Raw genomic sequence first — 21,479 nt, forward strand, 5'->3', positions numbered from 1 at the left:
ATATATATCAATATTTTCCTATTCATAAATATTTCCTAACTTTTAACATTTCATGGGCCAAGCCATGCATTCACAGGCTTCAGTTACTGATTGCACTTCAACTGGCCTTTAATATACCTGAGATTTTATAATTTTTTAAATCTTTAGTTATATGGAAAAATAATTGTTATAAGAGAAGATTTGAAGGTTTTATTGGTTTCTCACAATTTTTATTTGACCAAGGTTAACCACTTCATTATAAAGTAAAGCACAATGTGGTGAATGTTAAGATTTATGGCATATGTTTTCCTGATGGAATTGTTGCCTTTGCTCAATTTGTAAAAAATTGATTATATGAGGGTAGGAACATGAATTAACAAATGTTAACATGTAGGCGACCAAGTACATCCATCATGCTTCCTACAAGAAATTAAAGTGTGAGACTAAATGAGAAATGATCATTTTGACCCTCAACCTGAAAGGCTGCAAAACCACTTCCATTCTATTGCACTGATATTCTGTATAATAAAAGCAATTCTTAGGATGGGCTTCAAGTTGACATTTTAATTTCTTAGAGCCTTTTGGTTAATTTCTGGTTTGAAAATCATCAGGCAAGCATGCACATTTTACAGCCCTACCTACCTCTAAAGTAACTTTAATTTTCAGAATCAAAATACACTATCACATAATTAGAGAGTGTAATTTATTTTTTTTAAAAAAAAAGAACGCTTAGAGTAGAAAGCTTGCCTTCTTAAAATCTGTTTTTCTACATTTTTCAATGTGTGGAATAACTTATTTTAAAATCTAGGCGACTCTGTAGATACATGGAAAGTTGAATAAAGGTAGAAAATCTTTTTTGGTGTATGAGATAGATAAGGAGAGTACATTTTTCCTGAGGAAGATTTTGTTCTTATGCAAAGTGAGGAACTTAATCTAAATGCCAGGATGAAACTCTCACAAGGAAGATGGAATCTAGAGAAATAGACAATATTTAATCCTTCACCCACCAGCTCTGCTTCAGACCAGGTATAACTATTTAAATGTGGCATACACCATGTTGGGAAATGGAATATTTTGTTGTTTAAAAACCGGCAAACATAGGAGACTAGATTTTAAAACAAAATCCATATTTTAATTTTTTAAACCCGTATTTTTAGATATAAGACTAAATAGGCTATGTGATCATAAGGTGAGAAAATTTACTGTCACGGGCAGCCCATAGCTCATTACCTTATACTCAAATCTCGTCTACGTATTGTGAGAATTGCCGTGCGTAAAAACAGAAGTATTGGCTAAAAACCCACCATTTTTGGTGGATTGAGAAGGGTTTTAGAGGAAGCTTTGGAGTCTCCTTTTGTACTTATTTACAAATATAAAGAAATACTTGTCCCCTCTTTAGCCTGATCTCAGTGTGCTCATGCTGGGAGGTCATGGGAATATGTGAAATGGCTTCCATGTTCCCGCCTACTTTTATGAGTCTGTGTTAAGATATATTAGAGCTCTAGGATTATATCCCAAAAAGGAGAGAAAGAAATCCACACTCACTAATAGAAAATACTTTTCCTGGGAATAAAAATGGGGAACATAGAGTTTTCAAATGTTTGTTTTCTGTTATTTTTAATTTTGTATCTGTTTAACAAAATTCTCCCTCCCTATAGCTTGCATTAGTCTATATACTAAACAATACAATATATTATTATAATTTTTATTCAGTGTAAGCATAGTTTGTCTCCAATTTTATTTTAATATTAGGAGGACAGTCAGGAACCTTACAAGCTCTTTCTTGGTCTACCTCTAAGAATTAATTCTTCCTTGCCTAGGAAATTATTACTGTCTCTATTTTAACATAGCTTTTTCTTTTATTTACTACTACTAAACTTATTTTTATTTTGTTTATGTTTTTATGATTTATCAGGCTTAATCATCTTTGTTTAATCTAGCAATTTCCTCCTTCCTAGCAGAGATTATCACCTTCATTCCATTCTGAATTAGGTTTCTCATTCCTGCTTTCAAGAATTATCACCTTCATTCCATTCTGAATTAGGTTTCTCATTCCTACTTTCAAGACTTAGCCAGATCATTCCACAACATTTCTGATGTGGAGCTGCCAAAATCCATGAAATAGGAGATGATGTGTGTATTTTCACGTCTTTCATAATCATGGAAGACCCTGTTGACAACTTTCTGGATGTCCTCCCCATGAGCTGTAGTGCTTTGGTATGAAATAAAAGGAACTCTGTCTTCCCAGATACGGTTGCAAATCAGCTCATTGTATTAGACAAATATGGAATGAGCTTTCTTAATGCACTTTCCAATCAGGCTTGAGACCAAGGTATGATTACACAACAAGAATACTGAAAAGCAACATGGTAACTAAAATCGCTTAAGATTGTTCCCTTCTTGATCCCTTTGCTATGCCTATAAACCTTAGAAATCTGCCTTTTCATCCCTTTATTAACTCTGCCATCGTATTGAAGGGGCTCGATAGGATTTTCTGTGTATCTGTCTCCCTGTATGGTTCTTGCTGTTAAGTGTCCTGGTGATAGTGTCCACATAGCAGAGGTCTAGTCTGTGTTTAAAGCTAACACTTGACTTTGAGACTGAGTGAGACTAACGAGTGGAACGGTGTCTCCAGCTGTAACATCAGACAGTACGGAGAGCAGGGGAAGACGCAGGGGAGAACACTGATCTTCTGGTATCACTCCAAGGGCTTGGAAGAAGCCATGTGCCACTAGTAACCCACGGACACTTGGAGAGAGAGCTCCCCTCCTCTGCTAAGGGTCATGCCTTTCAAGCTCTATCTTAGGCTCTGAGGAGAGTTCAGTAGTTTTACCTACATGTGGACAAGGTCAGTTCTAAGCACCTGTTTACTGAGCACCCCTGGTATGGAGGCATTGAAGAAACAGGATATAAAAAAGGGAAAATGTATTGTTCCCAACTGTAAGTAGGTTATTCTAGTTGAGGAGATGGTATATCTACATATAATACTTACTTTCCAGATACACTAAATACCAAATGAGCCTAAAGACCGGAAAGGTCAGTTTCCGATTTGGACCTTCAGAGACATTTTTATGGAGGAGAAAGATCTTGAGTTGACCCCAGGAACCCAGGAACGAGCAGAGGCAGGAGTTGGAGTGCACCTAGGATATTAAGAGACAGTAGATTTGACTGGAGTCGAAGTTTCATGCAGGAGAAAAATGGTAATAAATTGGGCACAGATATGAAAGAATTTGAACATCAGGCCAAGCAATTCAAACTCAACTTCGAAGGCAGTAGGAGTCACTGAGAGTGTTTGGTATGAGTGAAGGTAGGAAAATGGGAAGAGACACGTACAAAACGCTAATTTAAGGTTGATTTATATAGTAGTGATCTTTGGAGTTGGGCAGTGGGACAGGTTTGAAGTAGGTAGACCAGTTAGGCCCGTGCCCCTCATAAAGAGATGAGGACCTAGACTTGTTTGGTGGTGGTGGTGGTGTGGATAGAAAAGAAAGGATGACAACAAAAAATAAATAAAAAGGAGAAAAGGAAAAAGAATGAATCTGATGATACCTTAAATAGCATTGGCAGAGAGAGTAAATGTTACCTTAGGGTTTCCCAGAATTAGTTATAACAAAGGAAAAGCCTGTCATTCAGAAAGATGAATTACCCACCCAGGCGAGCCTGCAATTCCCAGCCTCTGCCACCCCAGAGAGCTGGGTCTTCAGCGGCTTGGTGAGTCTGGTGGGTCACCTGTCTCTAGTGTGAAATGTCAGTGTGAATCAGGAAGTCATAGAACTAGAATCTGAATTCCAGCCTTGCCCTTGATTTATTTACTGTTTATTCCCTTTGTTCCACCTTTTTATCACCAAGCGACATTCTGGTTATGACTTGGCTCTCCATCCGCGTCTGTCCACAGAGAGAGAATGTGCTGGCTTTTGCCCCTGGAGTGTTTCAGTCCATCTGACATTTATGGTTCTCGCTGTAAATTACTATGTTTGCATCTTGACATCACTCTTTAGTGCTCTGTGCTCTTTGAGTTGTAAGTCCACCTCTGAGATGTGATTTTGCTCCAGCTTTGCTGACAGATCAGGTTTCCAAGCCTGCAAGGCCATGGGCCAAATGTTAGAGGGTGGAAAATTCATCGAGGTAATGTCTCTGTGAGGCTGCTTGAGAAACAATCTAGGGACACCCAACCTCTTTGGGTGCTCTTTTCAGGGTTGAGGCTTTATATAGACTACAGAATGTATGTAGAATCATCTGGTAGAATATTTGTGCTTGTGATTTCATAAATTTGATTTCAGGGTTGCCATTAAGCATGCTTTGTTTGTTTTTTGGTGAGTCTGTTGTTGACACTTGGAAATAGGATATGGGGTAAACGTGCACCACTAGTCAAACGGCAAAAGGACTTGTCATTCCAGAGAATTAGTGTAACCTGGGTAGGAAAAGCAGCTAGAATTTTGTATGATGTAATATTCTTTCTCCATCGGTAAAGTCCATCCCAGGTTTAAAAACAGCTTTAAGAATTTAACTTTACAGCAGACGCCAGCAAGTGCAGCAGTCATATCCATTATACCTGTGCCCAAGGAACAACTTGTTTCATATGATTTTTCGTGCTACCATGTTGGTTGTCTATGAGGTTAGTTATGTTGGGAACATTTCTCAGAATCTCAGCAATGACACACTTCAAGCCAACCTGTAGAATGACTTCTTTCATGCTGTTCATCGTATAAAGGTGTAAAAATACCTTGAAGATGTGAGAGTTTGGGGACACATTTTCTATACTTAGGTGGGAAAACACCACCTGAGAATAACTGGAATCAATGGAACTGCTCTTCTATCACAACAGACACGACATTATAATCAAAAGTGCTACCAAAAAACATTTTAAGAGACTTTAATTCTGCCCATGTTCTGCTATTTTTTGGAAATGCCAGAGCACTTTTTTTGGAAGGAACCATTATAATACTGTGAATTAGAACAGGAATCTGGGAACAAACTTTCCAAGTTTACAAGAGACTTTGTCATAGTTTAATGTATTAATATTGTTCCTCTTCCTGTATATTTGGAGAAATGCATGGAGTTTTGGAATTAAAGAACTCGGCATAGCTCATGATAGCTTAGGAGGGATGAGTTTTCCTAGGGCTATTCTTCCCATACCTTTTACTTGTGTGTCTTCTATGTCAAAGGCCTGTGCTAGGCATGAAGGATAAAATATACAAACAAACCACAGTCCCTCTCCTAAAGATGTGTATAGTGTAGTGGGAGAGACAGAGAGAGAAAATCAAGTAATTTAAAGCATGGTGAGTGCTATTATACAAAGTGGAAGAGGTGCTCGGGGAGCACGGAAGAGCAAGTATGCAGATAAGAAGAGCTCTGCCTGGGGTTCACCAGTTAAATAAAAGCTGTGCTAAGCCCATGCATATTCTCTCCACAATCGTGCATGTGTCCTTATTCATAATGCTTGAAAGCTCCCCTGTTCCCCATTGTTACTCTCTGTTCTTTCCATCGCTCAATCTACTATTATTATTATTTCTAAGAATTTGGTTTTTTAGGAAAGAGCAAGTGTGCTCATTGCTTATCCACTAAGCCTTTTGAAGAATGACAAGTATTCTGGGGAACAATTTCAAAATGAAGTTTATATATAGGTGACATTGTTATAGTCAACTCTTAAATTTTTATATAATGAGGACAGTTAAAGGATGAAAACTAGGTCTCTGCTTTCCAATCTGCTATCTTTTTCAGAAGGTGGTAAATTATTAAAATAAGCTGCTTTTCTTATTAATTGACATAACTGATACAATTTTGAATTTAATTCAGTTCAATAAATACTTGGATACCTACTCTGTTCCTGGCACAATATTATGTGCTACATGTACGTGGACGGATACGTATATGTGTATATATGTGGGTGTACATGCAAATAGTTACCATATATAGTGTATGAGTTGCTTTTTGAGTAACAGGAGACTTGGGTCAGCGGAGCCAAACCTTGCACATATAAAACAAGCAAACAGCAAGCAAGTAGAAATTCATAAGGTGCTAAATTGAACACAGTGAAGTTCTGCAATGAATGTTCTCTAAGAAAGTCCGTTGGAAGTATCAGGCCCTTCCTGAGAGAAGGTGGAGCTCAAGGTGAAACTTCAAAGGCAGGACATATCTGGTTATGTACAAGTGTGGATGGAACCAAGCTGACTCTAAAGAAAAAGAGAACTTTTAGTTGTGGAACTGAACAAGCGTGGCTCATGGGGGCAAATGTTAAAGGATAAATGTTAGGTGAGGAGACAGAGACAGATGGTTGGTGCCAAAGTGAAAAATAAATACACATGTTCTCAAATCACACATCCAAAGTAAAGGGTTCTATTAAGAGTTTTCTAATGCCTTTACTGGATTCAGCCTACAAGAAAGAGTCACTAGGTAATGATGAAAATCAGTGCCACCATGAGTATTTTACAAAATCCTGTGTGTAATGAGTCAACATGTCATTACATGTGTTCCGTGAACTACATCTCAGAGAAGGTCGAATACCTCCTGGGCGCTGAGTCAGCTGTGCACATCCTCAGGGTGGCTCCATGGCAGCTCCTTGGATTCTGGCTTCAGTCTCAGCACATTAAGCTCATTTTCTAACCTGGGGAAGAGAGAGGAAAGTTTATCCCCAGTAACACATGGACCATGTCAATGAAAGCAGGGGGGTTATTTGGAACGCCTCTTCCTCCAAAATCACCCTCCAATAAATTTTTTTTAAAAAAGAAAGTGTTTGGTTACAGGCTATGTAGAACTTTTGGCATTTCTTCTTTACCAGCTGCATAAAGAACAAATCATTCATTCTTTCCAGCCCTCTCACAGCAACGCTACAAAGCAGACCACTGGCTTTTGAGACTGGAAGTGCCCCAAGAACATCAGCTCAGGGAAGGAGAGGCTTACAGTCTCATAAATTGTTAAATTGTTAGCTCTTCCAGGTGGCCTGTAATTAAGCCAGTCCATTCTGTGAAATTTAGGTTGAAGAGGACATATATTAGAAGGGTCTCTTCTCTCAATCCTGTAATTCTTCATTGGCTACTGTGGGATGAGATTTTAAAAATCTGTCTGCTAAGTAGATTTAGGAGTTTTCTAGAAGAGCCTCAGGGACTGAGAGACTAGGGCGGTGCCTGGGGACAAGTTCCCATGGGCCCCCTTTCCCTCCCTGAACAGAACAACTCTACTTCCGTGAATCTTCGGACGTTGGACTTCAAGAGACATTTTTCCTTAAACAAAAGAAGAAGATAATGTTTAAAATTAAACTGTCCCAGTTTATTTAAAATATTATGTGAGTTACATGCATCTTTACAGACCCTAACCACCCTGTAAAATGAGTCATAACTGAATATCCGTTCCACATTCTTTCCTAGGGATTAGAACAACAGCAAACATTTGGGGCCCGTCAGGAATGGACATAACTATGTCAGATGGCACAAAGGCAAATCTCTCTCCATGCGAGCAGCTAAAATTTCCATGTCACCATTACTTACTGAGCAAAATAGAAGCATTCAGAAATACATAAACTCTTTCCAGAAGGCTCATGGTCTTAAACTATGGGCAGAGTACAAACAAACTGAAATTCAATATGGAAATGCCATTGATGTTCTTAAATAGAAACACCAGGTCATCTCCGTCCTCAAGTGTGCAGCTTGATTTAAATGAAAACTGACAATGATGCAATTAAAGTTAAGGCCTGTGCGTTGAAACTCTGCTCCTCGAACGTTCCTCGTTAGTTGATCGAGGCAGGTCGTCTGCTGCCAAAGTGCTAAAGGATGCCGTTCTTCCTCTAAAGAGTTCTCAACACACTGTGATAGCAGTTAAGTAACGAGCATGTAAGTCCTAATGACGCTGTGAGTGAATTCCTCAGGAACAACCCCACACATCTTTGATTAACCGCTGGAAGATTGATGAGCCACTTCTGTTTTCCAAACTCGACCTCCTTCACTAGAGAAATGATGATTCCCCGTATCCATCAAGAGAAAGTAGTGATTTATAGAACGAAATGATGCACCGAAGGAAATTCTGAATTTCAGAATTTCAGAAAGCTTGGTGTCTTATTTCCCTCGTGAGCCGTGATCCAGGATGGGGAATTAGGACAAAGAAAAGAGCCAGTTCCTTTAGAGTGCAAATACATAAAATCACAGATCTGTTGAGTCTGGGAAGGGAATGAATGCTTCTTCATAGTGACTCTCCAAGAACTAAAAGAAAAGGAGCTAAAGGAAAATTCGAGCATTTATCTCTGTGTCTTTTCCCTGTAGTTATGATGAAACTGCTCATCCAGTAGAATCTAGTAGGGGAGTGAAGTTTTAGGGCTACTTACCATTTTTCAAAGAAATCAACAAAATGAGACTGGTTGGCGTTGGAGAGACTATCTCCTGTATAGTGAATATTAAGTCCTAAAACGATGCTTGCGTATCTAATTGGTGTGACATTCTAGGAATGTGAAAGAAAGGGAAATCTGTTTAAGTAAGCTCAAATTTAGGGTCCATTGAAAGTAACGAAAATATTTTTTAAATGATTTTTGTTTATGAAAGTTAATTAGATTCAATGATTGAGATTTTTGTAATCATCTGAAGTTTAATTTTTAAAAGCACACACATGAGCAAAACCCTGATTCTATAGCATTATAATGAATACTTTGATTATTTTAAAAAAATAAGATTTTCAAAAGACAAAGTATTTTACTAGAAGGAGAAAAAAAGTTTGTAATTATCTAAAAGCTCATGAGGCAAACTTGATTCCTGCCAAAAACTTGGATATTGAATTGTAACAGGACTACGGGGGGAAACTGCTGTTATTCTAGAGAAAGAAATTATAATTTACTAAGCGAAAAGTCAATTGGTCCTTGAAATAACTGAAATGGCAAATAGGAAAAACAATGCCTTGAATATTGAAGAAACTCAGCAAATATTTGTGGAATGAATGAAAGACCCCTGCATAAATCACACTGCTGGTAACATAGCGATTTAGTCACACATAAATTTTTCTATCATGGCACTTTTGAGATGTGTGGTCTTAGGAAAGCTGTTTAAAGTCTAGCCTCAGTTTCTTCATCACTAAAATGGACATAATGATATTTATTTCAGAGGGTTACCGTAAATTTTATACGGGATATAGTGTATTACCTAAACCACATGCCACAGTGTCTGGCCCCATGAATGTTAATTCTTTATATTGTACTTTAAAAAATTTTTAAAAACAGTACAAAAGTTCCCACAATTTAGTAACACAGAGAAGCATCAATAAGAAAACATGGTGGAATTATCATGTTAAATTTGCTAAACAGTCGCCATAAGCAGGTAATCACACTAGGACAAGTAAGTGTTCTGTCCCAGCGTCATGCTGGCTCTTCAGGTATATGATTTCAGAACTTACGTGGTTGGTTTTATTTAAATGTCAATTTAAGAGTAACAAGCCGGAGCCCAGTGAAAGTTTAAGTTAAGTTGTCAACTGTTTCCAGTTAGTAACGAAAAGCATAGAATTTCAAGCCAAATCCAACCGGCTCCTGAGATTTTTCTCTCAACCACGTGGCTCTCCCACCACTGGTCTTTCACATGGTGTGAACAGCGGCCTTGACAAAAGCAAGCCTCAGGCTCCCCAGGTCTCTGTGCCGTCTGCGGGATTTGTCTGCTGGCCCCTTCCAAACAGAATTTTAACTATTTAATATGCAAAATTTCCCCTAAATACAAGCAAAAAATGAGAAGTTGGTTCTGTGTCTTGAAGACTCAAGATATTCTTGTGATTCAGACATTTTTCTCTGACAGGCTTCACAAAAAAGAAGATTTTCTGAGCCATCACCTGGGATCGGAGCAAAGGGAGATAGCAGGCTTGGTTAGGATGCCGAGGACCTGGAGGGGATGCTACGTGGGTGGGCCAGTTCACAGCACAGGGTTTGTTTTGTTTTGTTTTGTTTTGTTTTTTGCGGTACACGGGCCTCTCACTGCTGTGGCCTCTCCCGCTCCAGAGCACAGGCTCCGGACACGCAGGCTCAGCGGCCATGGCTCACGGGCGCAGCCGCTCCGCTGCATGTGGGATCCTCCCGGACCGGGGCACGAACCCGTGTCCCCTACATCGGCAGGCGGACTCTCAACCACTGCGCCACCAGGGAAGCCCCAGCACGGGGTTTTAAATGACTTGCACACATTTTTTCTACCATCATATTACTCTGTCTAAGAAACTCCTCTTGCCAGAAATTCTTTGGACAGAAATGTTTTCCTGGGCAAACTGGTCAGGTACCTGGTTATGAGTAGACTGTAGAAAGCCTGGGCTTTTCTGGAAGGGCTTTATGATGAGTGTGTCACGGCGTGTGACAGTGACATGGAACAGCACACTTCCGGCTGCTCTGTTATCGTGGCCACCAGAGAAAGGGCTGAAGCTTCTTAACCTCCAACATCGCAAAGCCCGGGATGTTAACTTCCTCCGCCAAACTGTCCTCCTCACCCTTTTATTTTTTTCTTTAATCCCTGGCAGCTTTTTGGAAAGGGAAGACAAAAACCAGTACTGACAGCACTAACAGTGAAGAGCTGAGCCAGCCTGTTCAGGGATTTGGCTTTTTTCCTTTATTTTCTCTGTTTTTTTTCTGCCAGCTGGTCTCTCCAGGAAGCAAGCAAAACATAGTTTTTCACTGGACATACCTTACAAAAAAGTTTTTTTTTTTTTCTTATGAAGAAAGAGGGAAAAAACCCTTTTTCTTAAAAAAAAATAAGCGGACTGTATCTGGAAAGAGGATGCAGAATTATATCATAGAATCATTGAATAACCTCAAAGTCTATCAGTATTTTAAATTATCTGGGAACCTAGGCACAGGTTTGCAAAATAGCCCTCCAAGAACTTTTAAGGAACCCTTGCTTCTTTATTGGGCCACGGCAAGGATTATCTGAAGCTGACTAAGCCTCTACTAAGAGAATAGTAAATCACAAATAGTGATCGTGTCTTCTTTCTTCAGCAAGAGACCATTAAGCTGTACATAGTACCATGGGGGAACAGGAATATTAAGGCTGTTCATTGGCAGGTCTCGGGCTAGCGTCCCTCCTGCAGTGTCCATGACCAAGCTCAAGCGCAAGTCAGAAACCAGCTTTACTACTGAAAGCTTGGCAGGAACATGGTGATGGACAAGGAACTTGCTCAAATCAGAATGTCTTACGGTGACTTCACAAACCGGAAAGTAGCATTTCTGAGATCACAGCAGTAAGTGACGATTCCCCCAGATTTTCGGAAGGTAGCCCAGACTAGCGTAGTCTTTGGTAGACTCTTAAGGAATAATGCTGCAGATAGAATACTGGCCATTCGTTTTATGAGGTGATAGAAATCCAGCTCCGTGTTGTAATATCAGAAATTGAAATATTCTATAAGATATGCTATTTTTCAAAATAGCCAAATCTTAGGAGCTTTTAAAGCTATGTTTACAACTTGCTAAAACACCAATCAAATGTATATACACCAGAATACGTGCACAGTTTTGCTTCATACATTGTGTATAAAGCAGCTTTTGGTAAATTACTGAATTTTTATATGATCATGTAAACTTGTTACTTAAAGGAGTTCCTTTGGAAATAATCAATTCATTTTGTAAATATACATTTTTATGTACTACATTTTCTTAAATTGAGGTACATCTGTGTTGCTTCTCTAGTAAATATTCTGTGGTTAATAATTGTAGAAGGAGGAGAAAATGAGAAACGGAAAAAAGTAAACATCCTCTTTACCATAAAGTGAACCCTTAGTTTCTCAAATTCTCAGCAATTGAACTTAATAGGGGGTGGTCAGCAAGTGTCTTTCTATTTCTAGTTTTGACTCGACCTACCCCACACTTTCTAGTGATAATGTCATATTTTTATTGTAATCCACGAAGTCTTTCCACATACACGATCCTTTTTCATCTCATCACTGACCTCTACAAACTACTAGATGGTATTATGCTTCTTTTACAGAGATGGTAACAGAGGCTTAAATACATAGACTTGCTCAAGGTTAGTGATCAAGTTAGAGGAAAGTGAGTCATGAGCCCTGGTCTTCTGACGTTGCCTCTGACATCGCCCATCTTGACCATTTGCAGCATTTTGTTTGTTTCGTTTATACTATGAAACAAGCAGTGTTCTTTTTCCAGAGCTATCTCTGTGGCGGGTTGCAGTCTTTGTAATAATCCTTCCTAGACCCAGAATTACTTAATACTTTCTGTGCTGTTTTTTCCCCATCTGTGTGGTATCCCAAACAGATTCAACATTGACTGTCCCACCAAGTCAGCTCATCACCAGCTTGTGCGTCTCGTGAAGACAGAGGTTCCTTTCACTCTCAGAGGTTGGAAAGATGCCTAGCACATGGCGGGTCCTAAGTAAATATCCAAGGAAGGAAGGGAGAAGGGAAGAAGGGGAAAAGGAAGGGAGAGGGTGAGGGGATTCAAATTTAAAAATACGGATCTTACTACCACTTACCCCGGGGCATTGCCAATTCTAACCTTGCCTCGGCCAGTGGTGTGGCCCCTCTACATGCTGAATAAATGTTAACGGAGGGACTCTCAGAGTTAATTCTCAAAGAACAAATGAAGACCGAAAGTCAGTACTGCCCAGAAATTAAATCTATCACAAATGCCCCCACTCCTTCTTCTTAATCAGACCTACTGTCCCTTTTCTCTGATTCCTTTCAACTTTATGCCTTGGCATTAGCCCGCCTCCCCAAATAAAACAGACCCTCAATGTACATTTTTTAACAGGAATAGTTAATGGCTGTAAATATCTTCAAACATCTTCTTCATTTCATGTCAACTCAAAGATCTCTTGCCTTGTGGTGAGGAAAGCTAGTTGTTTACCTTTTGATTTCTCATTTTAAGTGAGTGCATTTTTATTCTCAATATTTTAAACTCTCTGAGCCAAACTTCAACTATTATGAAACGTTTTCTCTCTGTTCATTTAAAATTGAATGCTCAACATGGTACTTCAGAGTGTGTATCGTGAACTGAAAACACACCAGACACCAGATATCAGAACTATAACTGACAGGGGATCGCTCTTTTTCTGTCTCTACAGCAAACCAGGAAATTGTCAAGTCTTAGAAGGTGTTACAGAAGGGGTTTGGCTGATGTAACACTTGTTCTCAATACCTGCTGAGAACAATTCCTCTGGACTTCTGTTCTTCATCCTTTAAGCCACTCTGTATGTTACTCCTGGACCCCAGATTCTTTCTTTCTTTATTTGGCTGCACCGGGTCTTAGTTGTGGCATGCGGGTTCTTAGTTGCGGCATGCGAGCTCTTAGTTGCGGCATGCGAGCTCTTAGTTGCAGCATGCGGGATCTAGTTCCCTGACCAGGGATCCAACCCAGGCCCCCTGCATTGGGAGCGCGGGGTCTTAACCACTGGACCACCAGGGAAGTCCCTGGACCCCAAATTCTTTAGTACCTGTTTAAGTTAGCAGAGTGGTAGGAATAATAAAAATAAGTAAAATTTTAAAAAATCTTGCTTTTGCCTATACACACAACTGGCTCCTCATACACGGGCAGCTAGAGGATTACAGTAGGAGGAATGGTCTGTTTCAGTGTCAGGAGCTCTCTTCTCTGGGGTTAAGGTAACAACAGGGAGAGAGAGAGCCGTAGCCCCCCAGCGTGGGGTGGGCCTCCTATTGGGACGTAGTTGGGTGAGGACAGACTGCCCGCAGGACACTGGGCTGCTCTGCCTGAGTGTATGGGACGTCGCCTTGCCAGGCAAATTTGGGGCTGAGGCCAGTACCCCTGGGACTCTTGACTTCCTATGCTCTCTGCTCTAAGACCTACTTCTGCAAGCATGTTCACATGTCAGAAACACACATCAGTGTGCCCCCTCTTCACTTTTCATGACAAATGTCAAGATAAAACAAACTAGCTGCTGCCAGCGCCTAAACCTACCCTGAGCATGTGGTTAGTGGTGATAAAACTATTTGTGGCTAGAACTGCGGGGAGGAGATGCATTACGTGTAAACTGTTCGGCCATTAAGCCCTTGTCCGTGGCGCATATCAGATTTTCCTCCCCGCAGCTGTCGTCCTCTGACTGGAGAAGACGGGTTGCTAGTTTCATTCCTTGTATGGGTTTGTGGCCTTTTTAAAACTTCACTCTGGCATTTGGGAGAGCTAGAACAGTGTGATAACAAAGTGTGTAAAGAGAAGGAAAGGACAAGAAAAGTGTCATTTATGAGAAGAGTAAACACTACCCCAGTTCTTTGTTACTGCTCCAGGGGCTGTTCTAAACGTGTACAATTATAACCTCATTTAATCCTGACGAAAGTCTGATGACGTAGGTGCCATCGGTTATTAGGTCTGTTTTCGCCTCCCTTATTTTATGTTCACTGGTTTCGATACGTCTGCCTGTGGTTAAGGAGCAAATGTCACACGTTGGAAAAGCACATGCAGGAAGCAGACAGTCTGTTCCAGTCTTGCTTTGCTGGTAGCGCTCTGGGTTGCTCTGAGGACATCCCCTACACTCTCTCAACTTCAGTTTGTTTGTTTGTTTGTGTCTTCAACTTCAGCTTCTCTATCTGCAAAATGGAGGAGTTGGGCAAGATCGGTGGGTTTGGGACCTTTTATTTTTAAGCCATTGACTGTGTGTGTGTGCGCGCACGTGTGTGTGTGTGTCTGAATCTGGAAGCTCAAATTGTAAAGCTGCTGGAGTGGAAGCTGCATCGTTGGAAGAGAGAACCCGTGTTTTACAGATGCACTCAAGGTAGCTCTGCTGAACTCATAGGGCTTTTTGAAGCCATCCGTAAATCACAGAAGTTGATGGTATCTGAAGTCCACTCTTTGCTCTGAAACACATAGCGTTTCTTTCACGTTATGTTAACTACTGGTGAATCCTTTTTGTACCAGAGAAGCTTTTAGCACTCAGAACCCAAGCTACTCGTTGTGAATTTATCACCCCCGTGACGTCACCTGCCTTAATCCAGAGCATGTAGAATGTTCTCACCTGAGCTGCTCAGAACAACTGTCGTGAGTCACCGAATACGTGTAACTGCAGTGATTTGCGAACAGTCCCTGCACTCTTGCAGACGAGTTTTCACGTTTTTACTCTGAGGATCACCCAGGGTCATTTGACGCATGCTGTTGGCAGTTTTGCCCTCGAGCCACGCTTGGGCACTGTTCCATCCTCCCCACTGTGCACACTTTCGGTGCTAAGAGACAGTCCCTGGGTCATCTTGGGTGCTCTGTGTGTCCCGTGGAGGTGAACAGTAACCCCTCTGCACATCTGGGAGAAGGTCTGAAGTCTCTCACTGCCCTCAGTCGTAGAGCAGGTGTTCGGCAGATTTAGGCTGTCAGGGTGAGCAGGGAGGCCCCAAGAGTAAAGGACATCAGGGTAAGAAGAGCCAAGTGCTTCCTTATCTCTTACTGGGGTGTTATGTTTTCTGCTAACCTCATCCTCTATTTTAAAATCTTTTTGGCTGCCCTCTCTTTATTAATTCGCATCTTCTTAATCAAAAAATAAACTACATCAGGAAAAAAAATGAACAGAACTCATTTATAGAATTTAATAAAAGACTGTAAAGCAGAAACCTGTTTAACCACAACCCAAGTCAAGAAGTGGAGCATCGTGGGAAGCCCAGAAGCCCTCCAGGTAAACCTTTATAACCACAACACCCTCCCTGTCCCCAAAGAGAGGGCGACTAACTTTTATTGTAATCATTTTCTTGCCTTTCTTTCTGGTTTTCACTCCTCTGAATACATCCCAAATTGATAAGGTTTCATTTGGTCTGTTTTTGTTTTTTTAATATTTATTTATTTAATATTTATTTTTGTCTGCGTTGGGTCTTCGTTTCTGCGCGCGGGCTTTCTCTAGTTGCGGCGAGCGGGGGCCACTCTTCATCGCGGTGCGCGGGCCTCTCACTGTCGCGGCCAGTCTTGTTGCGGAGCACAAGCTCCAGACGCACAGGCTCAGTAGTTGTGGCTCACGGGCCTAGTTGCTCCGCGGCATGTGGGATCTTCCCAGACCAGGGCTCGAACCCGTGTCCCCTGCATTGGCAGGCAGATTCTCAACCACTGCGCCACCAGGGAAGCCCCTGGTCTGTTTTTAAATTTTATATGCGTTGAGTCATCCACTAAACACTCTCTCATGACTTGCTTTTTTTCACTAAATGATATGATAGGAAGATTGATCTATGCATATATGAAGTTCACTCATGTTCAATGCTATAAATTCCATTCCCAAGTTAGAGTAATTACAAATGATATTGCTCTAAACGTCCAGTACAAATAAGTTGGTATAGCTCTAGGACTGGAATTGCCAGGTCAAACAGCATGAATATCTTTTGTTTTTTTACCTAGTGTTACACTGTTTTCCAACAGGGTTGTATCTATAGCGAAACCAGCAGCATATAAGAATTTGTGGTGCTTCCCATTGTTGCTAATATTTGGTATTGCCAATATTCTTAATTTTTGCCGATCTAGCGAGCATGTAGGGATATCTTGTGGTTTAACTTTCATTTCTCTAATAATGCCATTTTCATGTTTATTAGCCATCTGTACTTCTCTTTTGTCATGTGCCTGCCAAATATTTTGCCATCTGTTCAACTGCATCATCTGCTCCTTTTTTGTGGGTTTTTAGGAGTTATTTTTATATTCTAACAATTAGATAGAAAATGAAAAAAACACTTGAAGGAGCTCCTTATAAATATCCTTTGTGGCTTGTCTTTTTGCTTTTTATGGTTTTTCTTTTGGTGAACCGAAGTTCTTAATTTAAAAATAGTCAAATTTATAAATCTTTTCCATTTTGGTTCATATTTTGTGTGTAATTTATTTGTTACAACCCTGCTTATTTCAAGATAATGGAAGTATTTTCCTGAATTCTCTTCTTAAAGCTTTCCTTTCCAGTTCTCCACTTGGAATTGAGTTTTGGAATGGTATGATGTACAGTTGCTGCAGACCCACTCTGAATAAGTGTAGGGCCTATCATGGGCTTTCTAACTGGTTACGTTTCCCCAGGCCTAAACCACATTATATTGGTTTCTACAGCTTTACACTATGTCTTGATACCTGGTAGAGCTATATCTATTTTAGAAGCAACTTCTGTGATTCCCAGAACACTTGTTGAGTTTACTGTTGGAATTCATTTAACCTGTCAGTCATTGATTTGAGAGAGAATTCACATCTTGGCAACACTTGACCTTCCAGTGAATAAACATGATATGTTTTCCCATTTATATACGTTTTCTTTAATGTCTCTCAGTATTGTTTTATTATTATCCCCTGAGAAGGTCTCACATATTTTTTGTTCAATTTATTCCTGGGTACTGAATTGTTTTATGCTACTACTATAAATAGTATCTTGTTAGTTTTTTTCATTTTCCACCTATACGTTGTAGGTTAATTTGTACAATTAATACAAATGAATTGTATTTACAATTAATTTTTGTATATTAATTTTATACCCAGAAACTTTGTTAAACTCTCTTATTAATTCTAATAGAAATCTGTAGGTTCTGTGGGGTGTTTTCAGTAGAAAATCATAATATTTGTGAATAATGCCAGGTTTCTTTCTTTCTAATTGCCATGCTACCATTTTTTAATTTCTTCTTCTTCCTTCAGTCTATGGATTAAAACCTTCAGCACAAAAATTAATTGACTATGATTCTGTTCTAGGTCCCCTTAAAGCTTGAGTCTGAATAAAATTTAAGGCACAGATATGGTAAAAAATAAATACAATATATAACTTTCAGAGAAGAGCAGGAAACAGAATTATAAAATTAATCAAATCAAAAGAACTAAAGAAGGAGAACAAAGCTACAGAAAAGGTGGAGAAAATACAAACTAATATAGGAAAAATAAATCTAAATCTATTAGTAATTTAAATAAGTATAAATTGAGTTCTCTAAAGATAATTTTCAGATTGACTTTTTTGAATGGCCCTTCTAAAACATAAGGATTCAGAAAAGTTGAAAATAAAAGGATCATGAGAGATGTGCCTCAGGAAATAAAAGTGTTGTCACTATATTAATGTGAGATAAGTAAGATTTTTAGGCAAAAAAAAAATTACTGGATGCCACCATATAATGATAACAGGTTGAATCTACTAAGAAACTGTAACAAGTCTGTGTATTCACCCAGTAAAATGGCTTCAAAATAGAAAATTGAAATACTGGCATAACTACAAGGAGAAAGAGAAAAAAATATATATATATATTTTTTTGCAGTACGTGGGCCCTTCACTCTTGTTGGCCTCTCCCGTTGCGGAGCACAGGCTCCGGACACGCAGGCTCAGCGGCCATGGCTCACGGGCCCAGCCGCTCCGCGGCATGTGGAATCTTCCCGGACCGGGGCACGAACCCGTGTCCCCTGCATCGGCAGGCGGACTCTCAACCACTGCGCCACCAGGGAAGCCCAGAGAAAACATTTTAATAGAATTATCTTAGTAATTGATAGATTAAGGAGACAAACACTGCTCACTATATAAACATATAGAAGAAATTTAAGAGGTAGCTCTTATTGGTAAATGGAACTCTAAATTCACATTCTTTTCATGTAGCTTTTGAACATTTACGAAAATTGAGCGTACACAGGGCCATAAAGCATGTCTTAAGAAATTTCAGATGTCTGGTATTATACAGACCAGAGGTTGGCAAAGTTTTTCTGCAGAGGATCAGAGAGTAGATATTTTCGTTTCTGTGTGCCATGTAGTCTCAAGTCTGCAGTTATTGTCTCAAAGCAAACATAGATGATGTACAACAGAATGGGTTTTGCTCTGTTCCGATAACACTTTATTTACCAAAACAGATGGTAGGCCAGATGTGGCCCAGGAGCCATAGTCTGCTGACCTCTGATATAGAACACATCCATTCCTCTCAGTTAAATTAATGTAGAAATCATTCACAAAATGCAATGAGAAAAAATCTCTTTATGTTTGGAAACTGAGAAAATATCTTTAAGTAACTCATAGGTCAAGCAATCAAAATTATGAAAAGAGCAAAATCAACTTCCACAGACTGAAGGAAGAAAATAATAAAGCTGCAAGTAGAAATTAATAAAGTAACTTTTTATCAACAAATTATAAACAAGCTAAAAGATAACCTGTTGAAAAACTAGTAATTAGTATACCTCTGTCAGAACAGAGCTACAAATAAACAACAGATGGAGTCAAAGAGAACAAAATAGCAGACGTTGCTGAAATTTTTATAAGTGGTTGTTATATAACAACTTAATGCCAATAATTTTGACTATTTGGATGAAATAGACAATTTCCTAAAACATATAACTTATCAAAGCTGAGTTTTTTAAGAAAGAAAGAACCTAAGTAGTCTGAAAATCACTAATATAATCATTAGTTTTTAAACTTCCTCCAAAAAATCTCCAAGAGTAGGTGATTTTACCAGTGGCTTCTACCAAGCACCATAGGCAGAAATATTTCTAACAGGTGAACTATGACAGTAGAGAAAACAAGAGACTAGCCTCTCTCATGTCACGGAGTCAGTGCCCTGTTACCTGTGGCGTCTTTGTACGGTGTCACCTTAGTTATCCTGAACTGCTTCCCAGAATCCCCTCTCCTCTGTTGTTCTGGGTTGGGAGCAACCAGAAGAAAAATATGTACAGAGTGAAGAGCCACCATCTTTACGCTCTGAAGTCTGCTGTGGACACGGCCCCACGGCTGCTGGCACAGGCCACTGCTCATCCAGCAACATCCAGACCCACGACTGGTTCAGCTCCCTCCCGACTGCCTCTCAAGTGGTGAAGGGTACCGGCTTCTCCTCGGGTCACCTGCATCTTGGAAGTTGGAGGTGATGAGAGACAAACACCATCCAGGTTTCCTTCTGGGTTCCAGTACATCCTTGCTCTCCCCTACTTCACATTCAGCTCTCACTGCAGACCTGCAGCCAGACAGTCTACAGTAAAGTCAAGCCCAACATACATGCAAAGACAACAGCCTTGCAGAGACTTCTTAACCTGCAACTGTGGAAGGGCCCATTGGTGTAAGAATTCCCTCGTTCTAAATATTGTATTCAGAGGGATCGAAATTTAACTGATACATTACCAGAACTTGAGAAGGTCAGTATACGGAGAATCAAAGGCTAATCTCACTCAGGAGTGTAGCTGCAAAAATCTTAAGTGAAATATCAGCAAACCAAAACTAGCGTGAGAAATCATCTTTCTAAGAAATGTCTTATGGTAAGGTTTCCTGTTTTAAGTAACATCCTGGCCCATAAATTGAGCAGAAAGATAACATCCTATTAGGAGATACAACCTTGCTTTTGCAGAAGCACACAATCAAAGCTGCTAAAGTTACCTTGGGACTATTTTGAAGCAGATCCCAAACATATCACTTGATCAATAGAGAGAAAATGGGTTGAACGATAGCCAGAATGAATGTAAGCAGAACAGGGAATGACTATTACCGTACGTAACGTACAGTAGCTCAGGCTAGGCCCTTAACTACAGGGTGGCGGTGTTGGAAATGAATGTATACGGACATAACTAAGGGAATTTTTGCGGGGGGGATTGGCATGATGAACTAACAGGTTGGTTTATGCACAGTTTCACAGCAACATCTGGGGTAGAAGCCCTGGGGTAATGTTTAATGTTATTAAAAAGTTATTAAGTTATTAAAAGTTATTAAGGCACTTCCAGTGTAGGACATCATGGCGCATTATTGCACATTTAAGAACTGCCATCAGTTCTTTGTCTGTTCAGGAAAAAACTTAGGTAAAATCCCACTTGACTGAATTCAGTTCGACTCGGCAAACCTGGGGACTGTCCAGATCATCTTGGCTTCATCACCACTGGCAAAACCTTCCGGAACCAAGGGGCTGTTGATAAGGATATTTGAGAGACTGCCGTCTTCCAGAATATTATTACCTCCAAACATGTGGCTTCTTCCTCTTTTAAAAAATTTCCTCATTTCTAATATTTTTAGTGTTTCCTAAATTTTTGACTTTTACATGAAAATGGCTGGTCTGTTATACATCAATGAGCGTTTCTTTCTTTGCAACCAGTAGACTCACCTGTGACATAGGATGGATGTATTTTTGAGCCTGCAACTTTACTTCAGCAGTGTTTTCTGTTGCTTCATTTTCATGGGCTGTCTTTGTTTGGTTGTTTGTTTTGTTTTGTTTTGCTTATGAGGTAGCAAAGTCACATCTAGTATACCAGAAATTGTTTTATATACACCATAGTCACTAAACAACTAATGAACCATGAATATCTGTAGGATTTACCAGTAACTGAAGTACTTGAGGGTTTTGAATTTGCTTTTCAACTTTGCCACTAGATAGAAAGACAAGATTTGATGAAGAAAGCATGAACGATGCATTTATATCTACATTATAAACTAGTAAGAATAATGCCATAAAAACTAACATTAATAGGGGGCTCACTGGGTACCAGGCATTGTTCTGATGTATGTATTAATTCATTTAATTCTCAGAGAAATCCTGCAAGGTAGGCTTGTTATCCCATTTTCCATGTAAGGAAATTGAGGCACAAAGAATTAATTAATTAAGACACTAATACTGGAACAAGTAGTGTTGCTGAAATCCGGCCTCTGTGCACCGGTGCCGGGCTAAATCTC

General features: G+C 39.8%; 1 protein-coding gene across 1 annotated transcript in view; it reads left to right on the plus strand.

Moving 5' to 3' along the window:
* Positions 1–21,479, plus strand: part of ASB5 (ankyrin repeat and SOCS box containing 5) — a 50,874-nt gene that overhangs the window by 670 nt on the left and 28,725 nt on the right. The window lies entirely within an intron of this gene.

The sequence above is a fragment of the Grampus griseus genome (genome assembly GCF_964374135.1).
Source record: "Grampus griseus genome assembly, chromosome: 21".
NCBI classification, from domain to species: Eukaryota; Metazoa; Chordata; class Mammalia; order Artiodactyla; family Delphinidae; genus Grampus; species Grampus griseus.